This window comes from Macrobrachium rosenbergii, chromosome 31 (assembly GCF_040412425.1).
Source record: "Macrobrachium rosenbergii isolate ZJJX-2024 chromosome 31, ASM4041242v1, whole genome shotgun sequence".
Taxonomy (NCBI): Eukaryota; Metazoa; Arthropoda; class Malacostraca; order Decapoda; family Palaemonidae; genus Macrobrachium; species Macrobrachium rosenbergii.
In genome coordinates this window covers 33,685,384-33,700,383 of record NC_089771.1, presented here as the reverse complement: position 1 = coordinate 33,700,383, position 15,000 = coordinate 33,685,384, and the positions used below count along the sequence as shown (strand labels likewise).

The window sequence follows — 15,000 nt, the reverse complement described above, 5'->3', positions numbered from 1 at the left end:
AGCAGCAGCAGTAGGATGGAGTCCTTGATTGCCGAAAATCGGCGATGGGTCCGGAAATAGATCTGGGTCATTAGTATATAACTTGGCGAGAAAGGATCTTGTTGATGGAGTAAGACGAGGGACGAATGGCAGGTATCCTAAGAGAGAGAGAGAGAGAAGAGAAGGCCTTTCCCGAGAATCTGAGAATGATAGACTTGTAAATCAACTCACTTTCAAGAAAAGAAGCAAAAGTGAGAGAGGGAGGTCATGACCATTTAAGGAGGGCTGGGGAGAGAGAGAAGAACGAGAAGAGAGAATTTTGATTATTATGAAACTAGTTTGACCAGACCACTTTGCTGACCATCAGCTCTCATAGGGCTGACCTAGAGATATGTATATATATAAATATTAGTTATATAGTGTGTATATGTATGTATACATATACATACACATATGGGCTATACACAATAAATCATCATGATTTCACCCTCATCATATTTTTGTATCCGTTCAGAAGCCACATCTCAAGCTTGGCAGCAGATGGTGGCGCGTTTGAGTGTATAATTAGACCTCTATTAGGCGACCAGTCTCTCATCGTGCGTTCTCTCCATCTTTACCAGAGACGGAAAAGGAATTATTTAAGGTGGTCATTCTTAATAATAATCATTTTAAACCTCCCCTTAAGGAGGGTGGCCCGTGAGATAAAGTTAAATTCAAATCATTGTCCCATCTTTCGGCTAAAGAGCAAAGCCACGTAGCGGGGTATTGCCGTCAGTGCACCTCACGCCGTGCACTGTAGGCATTTACTAAAGGTTCTTTGCATCGTCCATTCCTTAGGGCCCTAGCTGCAACCCCTTTCATTCCTTTTACTGTACCTCCGTTCGCATTCTCTTTCTTCCAATCTTACTTTCCTCAATCCTCTCGTAACAGTTGATTTTGGCTTTGGGCCTAAATTGTAAGTTCTGATCTATTCTGAAGAACAGCGTTCCTGGAAATAAGAATAATCACGAAGACCCGCATTCATGAAGGGATAGGACATTTTCTTCCGATACTCGTCAGAAATATGAGACCTCTTCTTTTGTGGGCATTATCGAAGTACCCTATTAATAGCGCTCCTTGTTTTATGATTGGCGTAATAAGGGCGCGAGAGGCATGAAGGTGAATAATGAGAGAGAGAGAGAGAGAGAGAGAGAGAGAGAGAGAGAGAGAGAGGATGAAATCCGATACTCTAACGCCTTTTGCGTAGTTGAGGGAAAACTGAATCTTATTTTTTGATGACATTTTATTGATTTCAAATATAATTGGTTTAGTTTTCTGTTGTTCGTAAACAGTAATTTTCTGTTTGCTAGTTTTTTCGTCTTTGTATTCTGTTTGGCTTTTAGTATCTGTTTTATGTAGAAAAGAATACTTTGGTTTATTGATAGTTATTAGTTTTCTGTAAAAGAAAACTATTGTTACCAACTTTGTCCGTCCGTCGTACTTTCTCTCCGCCCTCAGATCTTAAAACTTACTGAGGCTAGGGCTGCAAATTGGTATTATGTTGATCAACCACCCAGTCATCAAACATACCAATTGCAACCCCTCTAGCATCAGTAATTTATTTTATTAAAGGTTAAATTTAGCCATTATCGTGCGTCTGGCACCTCTATAGGTGCCAGCAACATATGGCACCACCGGGCCGTGGTTGAAAGTTTCATGGGCCGTGGCTGTTTCGGCGCATTTTTTACTTGTTTGATTTTGTAAATGCATTGTGGTATTTTTTTAATATTTACATACGTGACCTTTGGCCTCAATACCGTATATTCATCAATACATTGTGGTCAAGTTGGTTGGAATGTAGCTAATCACTGGTATGTGTCAGAGAGGGAGTTTTCCGAAGAATGAAAGGAGATAATAAAAGTAAATTTAATAAACAGGAATAATTGGCAGAATTATGAATTTTTCTGATATGGCGATCTCCCCAAAAAATATCATAGGACATTTAATATGCAAATGAAAAGACATTCGAAATAATTGCAAAGCTCAATTAATTTTTCTGATATGGCGATCTCCCCAAAAAATGTTCTAGGACAGTTTATAATATATATAAATGAAAGAATATTTTTCATCTTACTAAACAAGTTATTTGATCAAGGCGAACACGATTTCCGAAATAGTTGCCAGCTAGGATTTATTTGAGCTGCTTTTTGGGCTGAAATTCTACTTTTCACATCCGTAGAATGTTTTATTTTTAATTGTTATGTTTAGCTTATTTTTGTAATATAGATGACGTTTCCAAAAAAATATTCAATTTTATTTAAGTTTACAGAAAATTAACTATATTAGCATTGGGTGATCGCAGACTTCCGCAAGCATTCCTCTGATGATATAATACGTTTATCAATTTTTTTTTACGTCGATATTCAGGTGCTTTATAATTTTACGGCTTATGAACATGTGTACATATTCTCCAGGCATATATTTGCATTCTTTCGTGAGTATATAGATATTTCTTCACGTGTATAAATGCATTCTTGATCTGGGGGGGGGGTGACTCTCCGTTGGGGGTTAATGCATTTTGTGTGTGCTTCGCGCAGCCCAGTATAGGGAGTAATAAAGGTTCTCTCTCTCTCTCTCTCTCTCTCTCTCTCTCTCTCTCTCTCTCTCTCTCTCTCTCTCTGTTCCCACGTCGTTCCATTACTCCTCTGCCTCGCCTGCTGTTGCCTGTCCTGAAACCCTTTTCTTATCACAGTATTCTTTTGTGTGTGCATTTTGGTAGTGCCGTCAGTGCACCTCATGTGGTGCACTGTAGGCGTTACTTAGGGTTCTCTGCAGTGTGCCTTCTTTAGGCCCCTAGCTGCGACACCTTTCGTTTCTTTTACTGTACCTCCTTTCGTATTCCGTTTCGTCTCATTTTCCTCAAAACTCTCCTAACAATTGGTTCATAGTGCAACTGCTTTGAGGTTTTTCCTGCTGTTACACCTCTCAAACCTTTTACTCTCAGTTTCCGTTTCAGCGCTGAGTGACCTCATAGATCCCAGTGCTTGGATTTGGCATAAGTTCTATATTCAATTCAATTCAATTGAAACATTTCTTTAGTGACAAACCTTAAAAGTAGAACCTTAAAAATTTTTCAATTTTTTCCAACACGTAGAGATGATTTTTACTTGTTACAATACATGGATACGTGAAGAGGGAAGGTGACTGATTAGGCTTGCGGAAGTTGTAGAAAATTCAAAACTCTGAATAACGTAAAATACTGATTTAAGTCATAATCACCGTCACTTGGGAAAGGAAAAAGACCGCAGAAATTTAGCGTGAAAGGTATGAAAGTCCCCCGTTGGCAAGCTGCTGATAAGCGCACGACAGAACAATGTTCGAACAATGGTTGAACCAGGGATCTGAGGCATATGACGCCATTGTTCTCGTCTCGTTGGTTTATAGGAAGCCTTAGGAACGTCAGACTGATCTCTGGCAGGAATACTAGAAGAGTTGATGTGGAAAGAACACCATATATTATCAGATACTCCGAATACTTAAGCAGCCGTGTACAGCTTTTATTTGTTTTGACATTGCTTGAAAAATATACCTTTGTAACTTCTTGAGTCAACAGAGGCCATGAATTATTGCTGCTTCCTCTCTCTCTCTCTCTCTCTCTCTCTCTCTCTCTCTCTCTGCCTGCGCTGCTGCTGACTGCAATGCATGAGCCAACGCATTCACAACAAGCAACCGAAACTCGCCTTGATGCAAAAAGAAAAAGTTCACCATGAGCTTGCAACTTACGACTAGGCTCTCTCTCTCTCTCTCTCTCTCTCTCTCTCTCTCTCTCTCTCTCACACACACACAATTAGGGAGGTGTATTGATGGCGTCAGTCTTATCAAGAGAGCCACCCTACCGGTAGAGTGCAAAGCATTGCAAGTTGAGGATAAGTGTATCTCTTTAAACAGGTTTTGTACCTTCTTCCTAATAACAGTATCTCTCTCTCTCTCTCTCTCTCTCTCTCTCTCTCTCTCTCTCTCTCTCTCTCTCTCTCTCTCTCTCTCTTTCAAAACACTAAGACTTCTCGTGTAGCCTGGTTTGCTTTTTTTCTCATTTATGTTTGTTTGTAAAGCTTTTGTTGTGATGCTGAAAAATAGTTTGGGATTCTGTATAAATATTTTGCTTTTAGGTAAGTGGGTGGTAGCAGTACTAGGTCCAGACGTATGTTTGTACGTACGTGAGTGCGCATGCCCGCCCTATCTACATTTTTTATTTAGCTTCTAGGTCAAAGTTAATAGATACAGGTTTCAGACTTATATTTGTACAAGCTTAAGCACAGGCGTGCATCTCCCATATATTATTTTAAAGGCTTTTAATAGTAAGGGCATTCCCCTAGAGAGCAGTGCCGTCAATCAATGCGGCTATTCCAAGGTCCTTACCTTTCAGCTGCCAAACCCCTTTCATTCCTTTTTTACTGTACCTCCGTTCATATTCTTTCTTCCAGTTTACTTTCCTCAATCCCCTCCTCTTTTGTTTCTAAGCCTAGATAGCTCAGTTGGGAGAGCGTTAGACTGAAGATCTAAAGGTCCCCGGTTCGATCCCGGGTCTGGGCAAGGCAGTTCTGTCTTTTTAGAATAATTTTAATGTCTGAAGAAGAAGAACGTGATGATGAGATGGAAAAGTGGGAGAGTGAGGAGGAAATAGGATGGAACGGATAATATTATTGTCCTCCTTGCCCTCTCGTGAGATGGTGTAGGAATGTAGGAATTAAAAGGATTGGAAAAAGTTCAAGATTTTTTCTTTAGGTATGTACAAAACTATGTACACCATGTGTACATGGTTTGTACATAGTTTTTTGTACTCTTGAATTATCAGCCGATGTACACATTTGTACATTGCGTACCAGAATCTTTTAGCCACTCTGTACCAATCAAAAGGTATTATTAATTTTTGTACTCTTATTTTATTTTACGTATATTAGTGAAAGATTTATATATATTTATTTTTATATATATATATATATATATACTATAAAGATATATATATATATATATATATATATATATATATATATATATAGTTGCATATAAGATTTTTTACGTCACTCTGTATCAAAGATATTTTTTTATATATAGTTAAGTACTAAGATTTTCTTACGGCACTCTGTATCAATCAAAGAATTGATTTTCAGCTCCAGAACCTTTACGATAAATCCACTGTGAGTGAAACCTTTCGACGCTGACCGTTTGTTTATCAGCTAAAAATAAAAGTGTTATCTCCATTACAACACTTGTTTATCCCCGGGTACATTACCACGGGGGTGTAGCTCAGTGGTAGAGCATTCGACTGCAGATCGAGAGGTCCCCGGTTCAATCCCGGGCGCCCCCTCTTTTGTTTACAAGGTTTATGTGGTTTCATGTGTTTGTATACATAAATATGTGTACAGTCAAACCAGAATGACGACGAACATGTAGTGCTACGGGTGCGGCGTTGCCGCTTTTCCCAAATTTGATTCATAAACGTAGACATAAGTTGGGATGTATTGTAGATATAAACACCTTGACACCATTGTTCTGCGTTTCTCTAACGCTGAAGACGTAAAATGAGCGGAAGAACCCTTGATCTGATGACGAGTGAAGGATGATTTATAACAAAAATAAAAAAGAATAAGCTGCAGTCAATGAAGATTTGATAAAGGATGATTTTAAAGTAAAAAAAAAAAGTTGCAGTAAATGAAGATTTGATATCATGCATTAAACTGTTTTGATAACACTTTTGATAAGGATGATTTATTGTATTGCAGAACTGAATATTGAATTGAATTGATTATAGAATTTGGGCCAAGGCCAAGCACTGGGACCTATGAGGTCCATTCAGCGCTGAAACGGAAATTGACAGTAAAAGGTTTGAATATGAATCAATTGTTAGGAGAGGGTCGAGGAAAGTAAGATGGAAGAAAGATAATATGAAAGGAGGGGTACATAAAAGGAACGAAAGGGATTGCAGCTATGGGCCGAAGGCACGCTGCAAAAGAGCAGAATGCCTACAGTGCTTATGAGGTGCACTGACAATATAACCCCTACAGGGTATTTTTCAAATAATTTTTTTTTTTTTTTTAGACAATCTTACAGTGAGCACTGTTTGAATGTTTGGCACTGTAGGAGCGAAGCCTGCAGCGGAATGTTGTGTGTCCTTATTCAAGGGCTGTTGGCACACTTCTTGGTCGGCTGTTTTGAGAACACTAAAGTGGCAGCGATAAAATAGATACGTTTATGTTTAGCGCCACAGGAGAGGAAATAAATAAGGTCATTGCTGACTCGTAAATTGGTAATGACCTTGAGAGATTTTCTTGAATAATAATGGGTGGGTGGTTTTGAGACATTTCATTTTTAGCGTAATTTTTATTAGAAATTGTCCGTTAGATGTTGGCTTTGAAGGTTTTACTCTGTTATTTACTCTTGACTTTTGCCGTTGCTAGTTGACCTTTGAGATTTTCTTCAGACAACTGTTCTTGAGTACAGGACATTTGTTGATGACCCTGTGGAATTTTCCTCAGACAGTTGTCTTTGAATACTGGACATAATTGATGACCCTGTGGAATTTTCCTCAGACAGTTGTCCTTGAATACTGGACCGTAATTGATGACCTTGAGGAATTTTCTTCAGACAGGTGTCCTTGAATGCTGGACATTAGTTGATGACCTTGGGGAATTTTCCTCAAACAGGTGTCCTTCAATACTAGACATTAATTGATGACCTTGAAGGATTTTCCTCAGACAGGTGTCCTTGATTGCTGGACATTAATTGATGACCTTGAGGAATTTCCTCAGGCAGGTGTCCATGAATACTAGACATTCATAGATGACCTTGAAGAATTTTCCTCAAACAGGTGTCCTTGAATACAGGACATAATTGACGACCTTCGGAATTTTCCCCAGACAGGTGTCCTTGAATATTGGACATTAATAGATATAGTGTGTATGTGCCCCTATCTTTTTGTTCAAGACCATTTATGTACGTTCGTAAGTCATCTGTTTTATTCAAATGTACCGCACATGCTTGCCCACATTCACTAACTTAACAGAAATAATGCATTTCCTCGCACATACCCACAACGTGAACCCATAACCTCACGCACATTTATAAGAGTAAAAATGTACAAACGTACTTGCATAAAACGGTACAATGAACCTTCTAAGTACTGCTGTTACCAAGCAATATTTTTCCATGTGATTTAAAGTAGCCCTGCCATTTTATCTACGTGTTGGTTTAAACTTTAAAGTTGCACCACATCCGGAATGGGTCATTGCCCCTGTGTGGTGAGTAAGGGGGTTTTTGGGAGGGGTGGGTGGAGGAGAGAAGGGTGGGAGAGGTAGTCTCTAGTCCCGTATGTCTTCAATCTCCTACAGGTTAAAGTTGCGGTGTCAGGTCAAGCTGGGTTCGTCTCTCGCCACCCCAGGTCATTGCAGAGTATGAGTCGTGGCTGCTGTGTCGTAATTAGGGGGCGCCATGTTTTTTTTTTTTATTTAAAAAAAATCGTATATTCGATTAGTTGGTTTTTATTTTTTTTTTTAAGATATATGAGTACAGTTGCTTAGTTGGGTTTAGCACGCCAATTTTTTTATTCATTTAAAAGAATTCGTATATTTGATTAGTTTCTTTTATTTATTTATTTTTTCATTTTCAAGAAATTTAAGTACAGTTGCTTAGTTGGGTTTTAGCAGTTTGAAAGTATTCATTGCCGGGAGACTTTTTTAAATTTTATTTTTATTTTTATCTTTAATTTTTATTTCATTTATTATTATATTCTATGGTTTACCTGGTTTATGCCTCGTATCATTTGGTTTATGTCTGATGGACTGTTTCTGTTGTTACTGGTTCACTGATGTTTTTTTCATGATTTTTTTTTAATGATTATTGTAGCGTGGTTAGCTTATATTTTCCTTCATATTTCTGTCTTCCGTGTTTTTCTTTCCTAATTCATTCATTAATTCATTCGCCGATTATCTATAAGCTTATATTTTCCATTTACGAACTGTGTAACAAAAAGGCAAGGTGAAACTGACCTCTTAGGTCCCAGCGCTTGGCCTCTGGCCAAACTTCTATACTCCATTCCATTCCATTCTATTAAAATGAGATAAATCCTGGAGAGCTTTAAAAGGGCTAGAACTTGTCAAGCTCAAGGGGTGAATGCGATGAGCTCTGCGGCAAGAAGTGGGTCGCTCCCTTCAGAAACTGCGCTGAGTGTAGGGAGCTTTATAAAGGAGGAATTGTGGGAGAACTTTACAAAGAGGAATATGTTTGGAAGCTTTGAAAACTGGATGAACGTGGGAAACACAAATAGGAGAATATGGGGGAGCTTTTGGAAGAAGATTATGTACAGAAAACCCCAGAAATGGGGAGCATATTGGTGTTGTGACTTCAAGGAAGCAGAGAGGAACAAGGACTGGACTGAACAGACTAGAGACTGGAGCTGGGAGAGAAGCTCTAAAAAGGGGGGTTCTAGAGACTGGAGCTGTGAAGAGAAGCTTTAGAAAGGGGGTTCCTGTGGGGTTGGAGGGGGGGGGAATGTTGATGACAACGAGACACCAGCCTTGGAAGGAAATATATGGAGAGCTCCGCAAGGAGGAGCAAGAATGCAGAGCTCCAGATGGGGTAAAGAGAGTGCATGTGTGTGCGTGGACCGTTGTGGCTGGGGAGGGAGGGTGGTGGAATTGGGGGGAGAGGGAGGGGGGAGGGGAGGGGGTGGTTAGGACGAAGCCTTGCAATAGTTGCTATTTTATATTTCTTTTCTGATGGTTTTGGCGCCGCGTCTTCTGCTGGGGCTCAACGTCAAGCAATATTGTGACTCGCCAGGATTGAGAGAGAGAGAGAGAGAGAGAGAGAGAGAGAGAGAGAGAGAGGGGGGCGGGAGTGGTGGGACGGAGGGTAAGGCAGGAGAGAGAGATTGGTAAGAGTGGAAGAAATAAGAATTGTGTGAGCAATGAATGAAGGATAGACAGTGGCGGACGAATTGTATGAATAAAGATGCATGGTATATAAACGAAAGGAGAGAGAGAGAGAGAGAGAGAGAGAGAGAGGAGAGATAAGCATTCATTCATGTACGGTTTTATATACATGTATATATTTATAAATATATATATATATATATATATATATATATATATATATATATATATATATATATATATATATATAAATCATAAGTATATACATATATATGGTAGGCAGAGGAAGACCAGTAGTAGGTACAGGAAGCAAGTCAATGACCAAGCAGAAAGGAATTATCTGCCAACTTTCACGTAGTACACGACTATTTAATTACAGCCTCAGTTTTGGGAAATCTGGAGCCATATATTGCCACGGAAATAAACGGCCAAACAAAACGACATCAGTGCACACAAACAAAACAAACAACAACAAAAAATAAACGTCGTTATCTCCTTGCAAAGGGCGAGAAAAAGTGTCATATCCTGCGATGGTTTACGCAAATCTATTTTGGGAAATCGCTTTGGGCCGGTTGGTTGTGCGACACACAATCCGCAGATAGTTTTCGTTACTTTTTAAAAACTTTCGTTTATTTTTAAGGGGACCTGGTTCTGTTTACATGCCAGGCTCGTTAGGAATGTCCCAGCGGGTGTGATTAAAACATTCGGTTTCCGATTTCGGAAGGAAAAGATGATAAAAAAAATATAAAAAAAAATTCTTCAAAAACTCTTTTATTAAAATGCCCTAAAAATTGAAAAATAAATTTTATGAGACCGAGATTTTCTTACAATTAATCATGTCAACAAAAATGAAAGCGTGGGCGCCAAACATGGAAGGAAATGTTACAAGGAAAATGAAATATATATATTTTTTAATTCTTGCGGTAGCATTTCCTTCCATGTTTGAGCGCCCACGCTTTTATTTTTGTAGACATGATTAATTTTGTAAGAAAAATCCTGGTGAGTCTCAAAATTTTATTTTTCACTTTTTAGTGCATTTTAATAAAAGTGTCGTTTAAAAAATATTTTAAATACCTTTTATTTTATACTTTTCAGTTCTGACAGAAATTGTAACCGATTTATGATTGTAGCTAACGAAATTAATATGTCGGGCCAAAGAAGGTTTGAAAAATCCGTAGAGTTATTTACCGAGTCATAGAAGTTGTGAAAAATCCGGAGAGTTTTATACAAATCCTGAGACACTGGGAGAGGTCACCGTAGGGTCACTACAGGTCACTCCTGACCTACTGATCACGGAAGGTTATATTGTCACTGGGACTGAGTAACCATGCCAAATTTCAAGTCCATCAAACGAAGGGAACAGGTCGAAAATTGAGTTGCAAGATTTGACCCAAACAAACTAACAAACAAACACAAAAAAGCAACCTAAATAAAAGCTTATAAAAATGCATTATTATTATTATTATTATTATTATTATTATTATTATTATTATTATTATTATTAAGTAATGTTTTCATTTGGTTTTATTGCAGTGTTTACTCTTCTTAGATTTTACCATTGTGCTGAAATGTTTATGAGATGATTCTGAAAACTCTCTCTCTCTTAAATCTCTCTCTCTCTCTCTTTGATTAAATTAAATTACATAATTAGCCATTGGTTCTCTTTTGTAGACGTCAAGACTTTGGACTTATCCAGAATTTTATATTTCTTCCAAAAACTACTTAATAGGTTGTAATTCTTTATTATCATTATTATTATTATTATTATTATTATTATTATTATTATTATTATTATATAAAGAACAAAAAGAAAGTAAACGATTAAAATCAACTTACTGTATCGTTCCCTCCCTTCCACGTCGTATCCTTAAAGCTTCAAGTAATTTGTCATTAACCGGTTGAGTGATCATTAAGAATAAGATCGCAAGAAAAGCCTGAGAAAAAGCCTCCTAATTTCAACGTCTAAAAGTTCATTATAGTGTAATCACACTTTTTTGCCACTTCCTTTTTACAGGAAAACTGTCCAACTCCTCTCACGCTCCGAAGTATTCTCTCACGCTTTTATGAATTAATTGTCAATTGCAGTTTGATACAAAAAGTTCTCCGTAGGGGTGCACTGTAGGCATTACTTAAGGTTCTTTGCAGCGTCCCTTCGGTAACTAGCTGCAACAACCCCTTTTCGTTCCTTTTACTGTCCCTCCGTTCATATTCTTTCTTCAACACTTTCCTTAACGTCTCCTAACTTGTGATTCCTAGTGCAACTAAGTTGCCCTCTCACCTTTCACTCTCAGTTTACCTTTCAGCGCTGAGTGACCTCATAGGTTCCAGCGCTTGGCCTTCGCCCTAGATTCTATATTCTATTCTACAGAGAGTTGCACGCAATGTCGAGACGGTAAGTCCCTATCTTACGGACGGTACGTACCGTCCTGAAGCTCGGACTAAGGTACCTTCACTTTTTATACTTATACATGTGCACCTCCGTTCATTTCTCTTTCTTCCATCTTACTTTCCTCAACCTTCTCCTAACAGTTGTTTTAGAGTGCAGCTGCGAGGCTTACACCCTGTCACGGCTTTCAGACCTTTTTACACTGAGTTTCAGTTTCAGCGCTGACTGACCTCATCGTAAGTCATGAGAATGAATGTTTTCGGTTGCTAATTTTTAGAATTATTATTATTATTATTATTATTATTATTATTATTATTATTATTATTATTATTATTATTATTATTATTATTCAGAAAATAAACCCTATTCATATGCAACAAGGGCCATTGACTTGAAATTCAGTCTTCCAGAGAATGTGGCGTTCATATGAAAGAAACTGCGAGAGAGAGAGAGAGAGAGAGAGAGAGAGAGAGAGAGAGAGAGAGAGAGAGAGAGAGAGAGACGTACCAAAAACGCCTTGAAAAATCCTTAATGAAATTGGACCCTGAGTTCTGCTAACGACGGTAGATGTACCTCTTACAGAACCAATCAAGTAAATAAGGTTCTTCATTCATGGGCATGGGGGCATTTGGACACCGGGGACTATAAGGATGCCCGGAATGTAGTGTTGGTGTCTTGTTTACGAGTTGGGCATGAGAGAGAGAGAGAGAGAGAGAGAGAGAGAGAGAGAGAGAGAGAGAGAGAGAGTCCATTAGAGAACTTGATAAGATGTGACGTGACGTACGGAACTCCGCTTCTGTTGCTTGAGAACGAGATTAGACTGACTGCTTGTTGAATTACCGACATTTTTAGGGTTCGTGAAATTGGGCAATTTTGGCATATTGAAATTTGGACTCATTTTCATTCAGAGTATTGAATTTTTCCATTTTTCATTCAGAGGATGAAATTTTGATTAGTACTCATAATCATTATTTCTGTGAAGGTTAGAGAGAGAGAGAGAGAGAGAGAGAGAGAGAGAGAGAGAGAGAGAGAGAGAGAGAAGACGATGCTTAACTTCTCGTTTTCCCCTATTCAAAATTAAATGAATGCCACTCGTATTCCCAAGCACAGAACGAAGGATTAGTTTCAGATCACAAATTCAAACAGAAGTTTAATCTTTCAATGGACTGCTTGCTGATCGTCGTGCCTACTGATCGGTGATTATGTAAAGTGAAATGACTTGTGTTTAAGAAAACTTGGCGTTGAATATTTGCAAGTAACTGTAGAATATTGACTTTGGTCTTAGAATACTTTTTCAATGGTGGATTCAAGTCGTGGAATTATGAGTGCTTGCAATAAAATAAGGATAAAAGCAAAATTAAAGCCATGGAATTGAGAATGCTTGCAGTAAAATATGGATAGAAGCGAAGGGAATGTGAAGACTAGTATAGAAAGGAAGTGAAGTTTGACAGACACGAATGTTTGTGAAAAGAAGGATTAAGATTAGTCGAAATGAATTTCCTGAGAAATTTGTTTTAAGATAATCGACAGATTCAAATATTACTTAAGGCGCTTTGCAGCGTGCTTTCCAATGCCCCTAGTTGCAACCCCTTTCGTTCCTTTTACTGTACCTCCTTCCAGATTCTCTTTCTTCCGTCTTACTTTCCACCCTCTCCTGACAGTGAATTCATAGTGCAACTGCTTTGAGGTTTTCCTCCTGTTACACCTTTCAAATCTCCTGTCAATTTCCCTCTCAGCGCTGAATGACCTCATAGGTCCCAGTGCTTGGCCTTTGGCCTAAATTCTACATTCAATTCAATTTAATTACCGTTCAAGAAGACGTGGCAGAAGGAGTTAGCGCCAATGACGTTTATTTATTCAATCCTGGTCCACAAGGACGCGCGGGAGGTTCGCGGTCACGCCTCCGAGAAGTCCTTTAAGAAGACGTTGGGTCCTGGCCAGTCTTCAGTCTCAAGTCAAGAATCTCAGAATCATGACTCTTAGAATCAAGAATCTTTGAACGGCTTAAGTGTTACTTCTTCAGTTGATCTCGATTCTCAATTGAAGGTGTCGGTTTTCTCGTTACTTCGTTGTCAGTTCTTACGGCCAGTTCTTGGGGGATTATTATTATGAATATTTTAACGACTGCGATGATAGGGAACTCTTCGTATCGGATGGAAAAGAAGACATAGAAAGATTAAATACTGAAGGGACGTGCCCAGTCACATTCAACGCCACATGAATTAATGTCCGACGTTTTAATTTCTCGCAAAAGAAAAATATCTTCAGTATTCAAAACTAAGTAAGTAATTGCGCTATATAGCTGGATATGGACTTTCGAGACCGCTAAGAGTCTTTCAAGTAAGGCATCGGTAATGTTGTCTGAATTCTTCGTGGAATGTTTAGGGATTTTGTTTTCTCTTATTTGTACGTCTCAATGAATTATCTATGTATAAACTCGAAGTACAGTGCTGTAGGAAATGTCGCTGGAAACGCATTATTTTGCCATTATTGATCTCCCAAATTATCTTTCACCTATAGATTTTTAATGGAACTGTAGAAAACATTTTAAATTATTTTCTTCGTGTGGAAGAATTTAGCATTCGCTTTTATTGAGATGTAGAAAACAATTTAAGTTATCTGCCCGTGGGAAAATTTAGCATCTGTTTTTTTTTATTTAGTAGATGCAAAAAAAAAAAAAACATTGGCATCGTCTTGTCTACCCAAAGAATGCAAACGTGAACTCCAGGGGACACTGTGTACGCATTTCTCTTTTTGCCTCCTCTAACTGAACAGTGAGCTATTAGATGTTGGCTGCAGAGGTGAAGAGACCACTTTGTTTCTTCGTTTCTTCAATCTGCTAGAAATCGCCTGGTTTTAATTAGAGTAGGGATAATACAATTCCCCCCTAGGTGGGAATTTCAAGTTTCAGGGTGGACGGGAATTGTGACCATAGATCTGCAGGCTCAAACTGCCGCTAGGACCACACAAAACGCATTGTTCATCGGATTTTATACCCCTTTGAGGCAGACAATTTTGGGAAGGGGGTTTCGGGGGAATGACATTCTGACATATGGTGAAAGGGTGCATGAGCCAAATTGTGACCATAGATTTACAGGCTCAAACTGTCTCTAGGACCACACAAAACTCATTGTTCATCGGATTTTTAGCATTATACGCATATTATTTGGAATACCCCTTTTGAGGCAGACAATTTTGGGATGGGGGTTTTGGGGGAATGACATTCTGACATATGGTGAAAGGGTGCATGAGCCAAAAACGTTTGAGAGCCACTGTACTGATTCATTACATGCCCTTGAAAGATTTTACCTTCCTGTCACTGGTGGTGGGTTTGCCATATGGGAAGACTCAGACAACATTGATACACGCTTTGCTTTGGATTCCTTCCCAACATTACAAATTCAGTTGCATTTGCATCGAGCACTTACATTTTTTAAGCGTGACGCAGCATATTCAGTGTAATGAGCAATATATTATTTTTAGAGGCAAAGATTCGTACTGCACTGTGAGACATACTTTGAATATTCTAAATGTTCTCAAAGTTGTCTGCGTGGATATTTTTTGTTTCATTTGTCTATTTCTTGAAGTATTTCATTACCAGACTACTTTTTACACAGCTTCTGAAGTGAATTGTGGGTTGTAATTTGTTATTTTTCAATTGTTTTTACAGACTTTTAGTAAAATAAACCGGCTAAAAGTGAACATATTCTGTGACGTATGTAATCATGG

General features: G+C 38.5%; 1 protein-coding gene and 2 non-coding genes across 3 annotated transcripts in view; all 3 read left to right on the top strand.

Annotated features, from left to right (window-relative positions):
* Positions 1 to 15,000, top strand: part of LOC136855532 (uncharacterized) — a 189,941-nt gene that overhangs the window by 20,525 nt on the left and 154,416 nt on the right. The window lies entirely within an intron of this gene.
* Positions 4,479 to 4,551, top strand: TRNAF-GAA (transfer RNA phenylalanine (anticodon GAA)). Its single transcript has one exon. It is a non-coding gene; the product is annotated as a tRNA-Phe (tRNA).
* Positions 5,255 to 5,326, top strand: TRNAC-GCA (transfer RNA cysteine (anticodon GCA)). Its single transcript has one exon. It is a non-coding gene; the product is annotated as a tRNA-Cys (tRNA).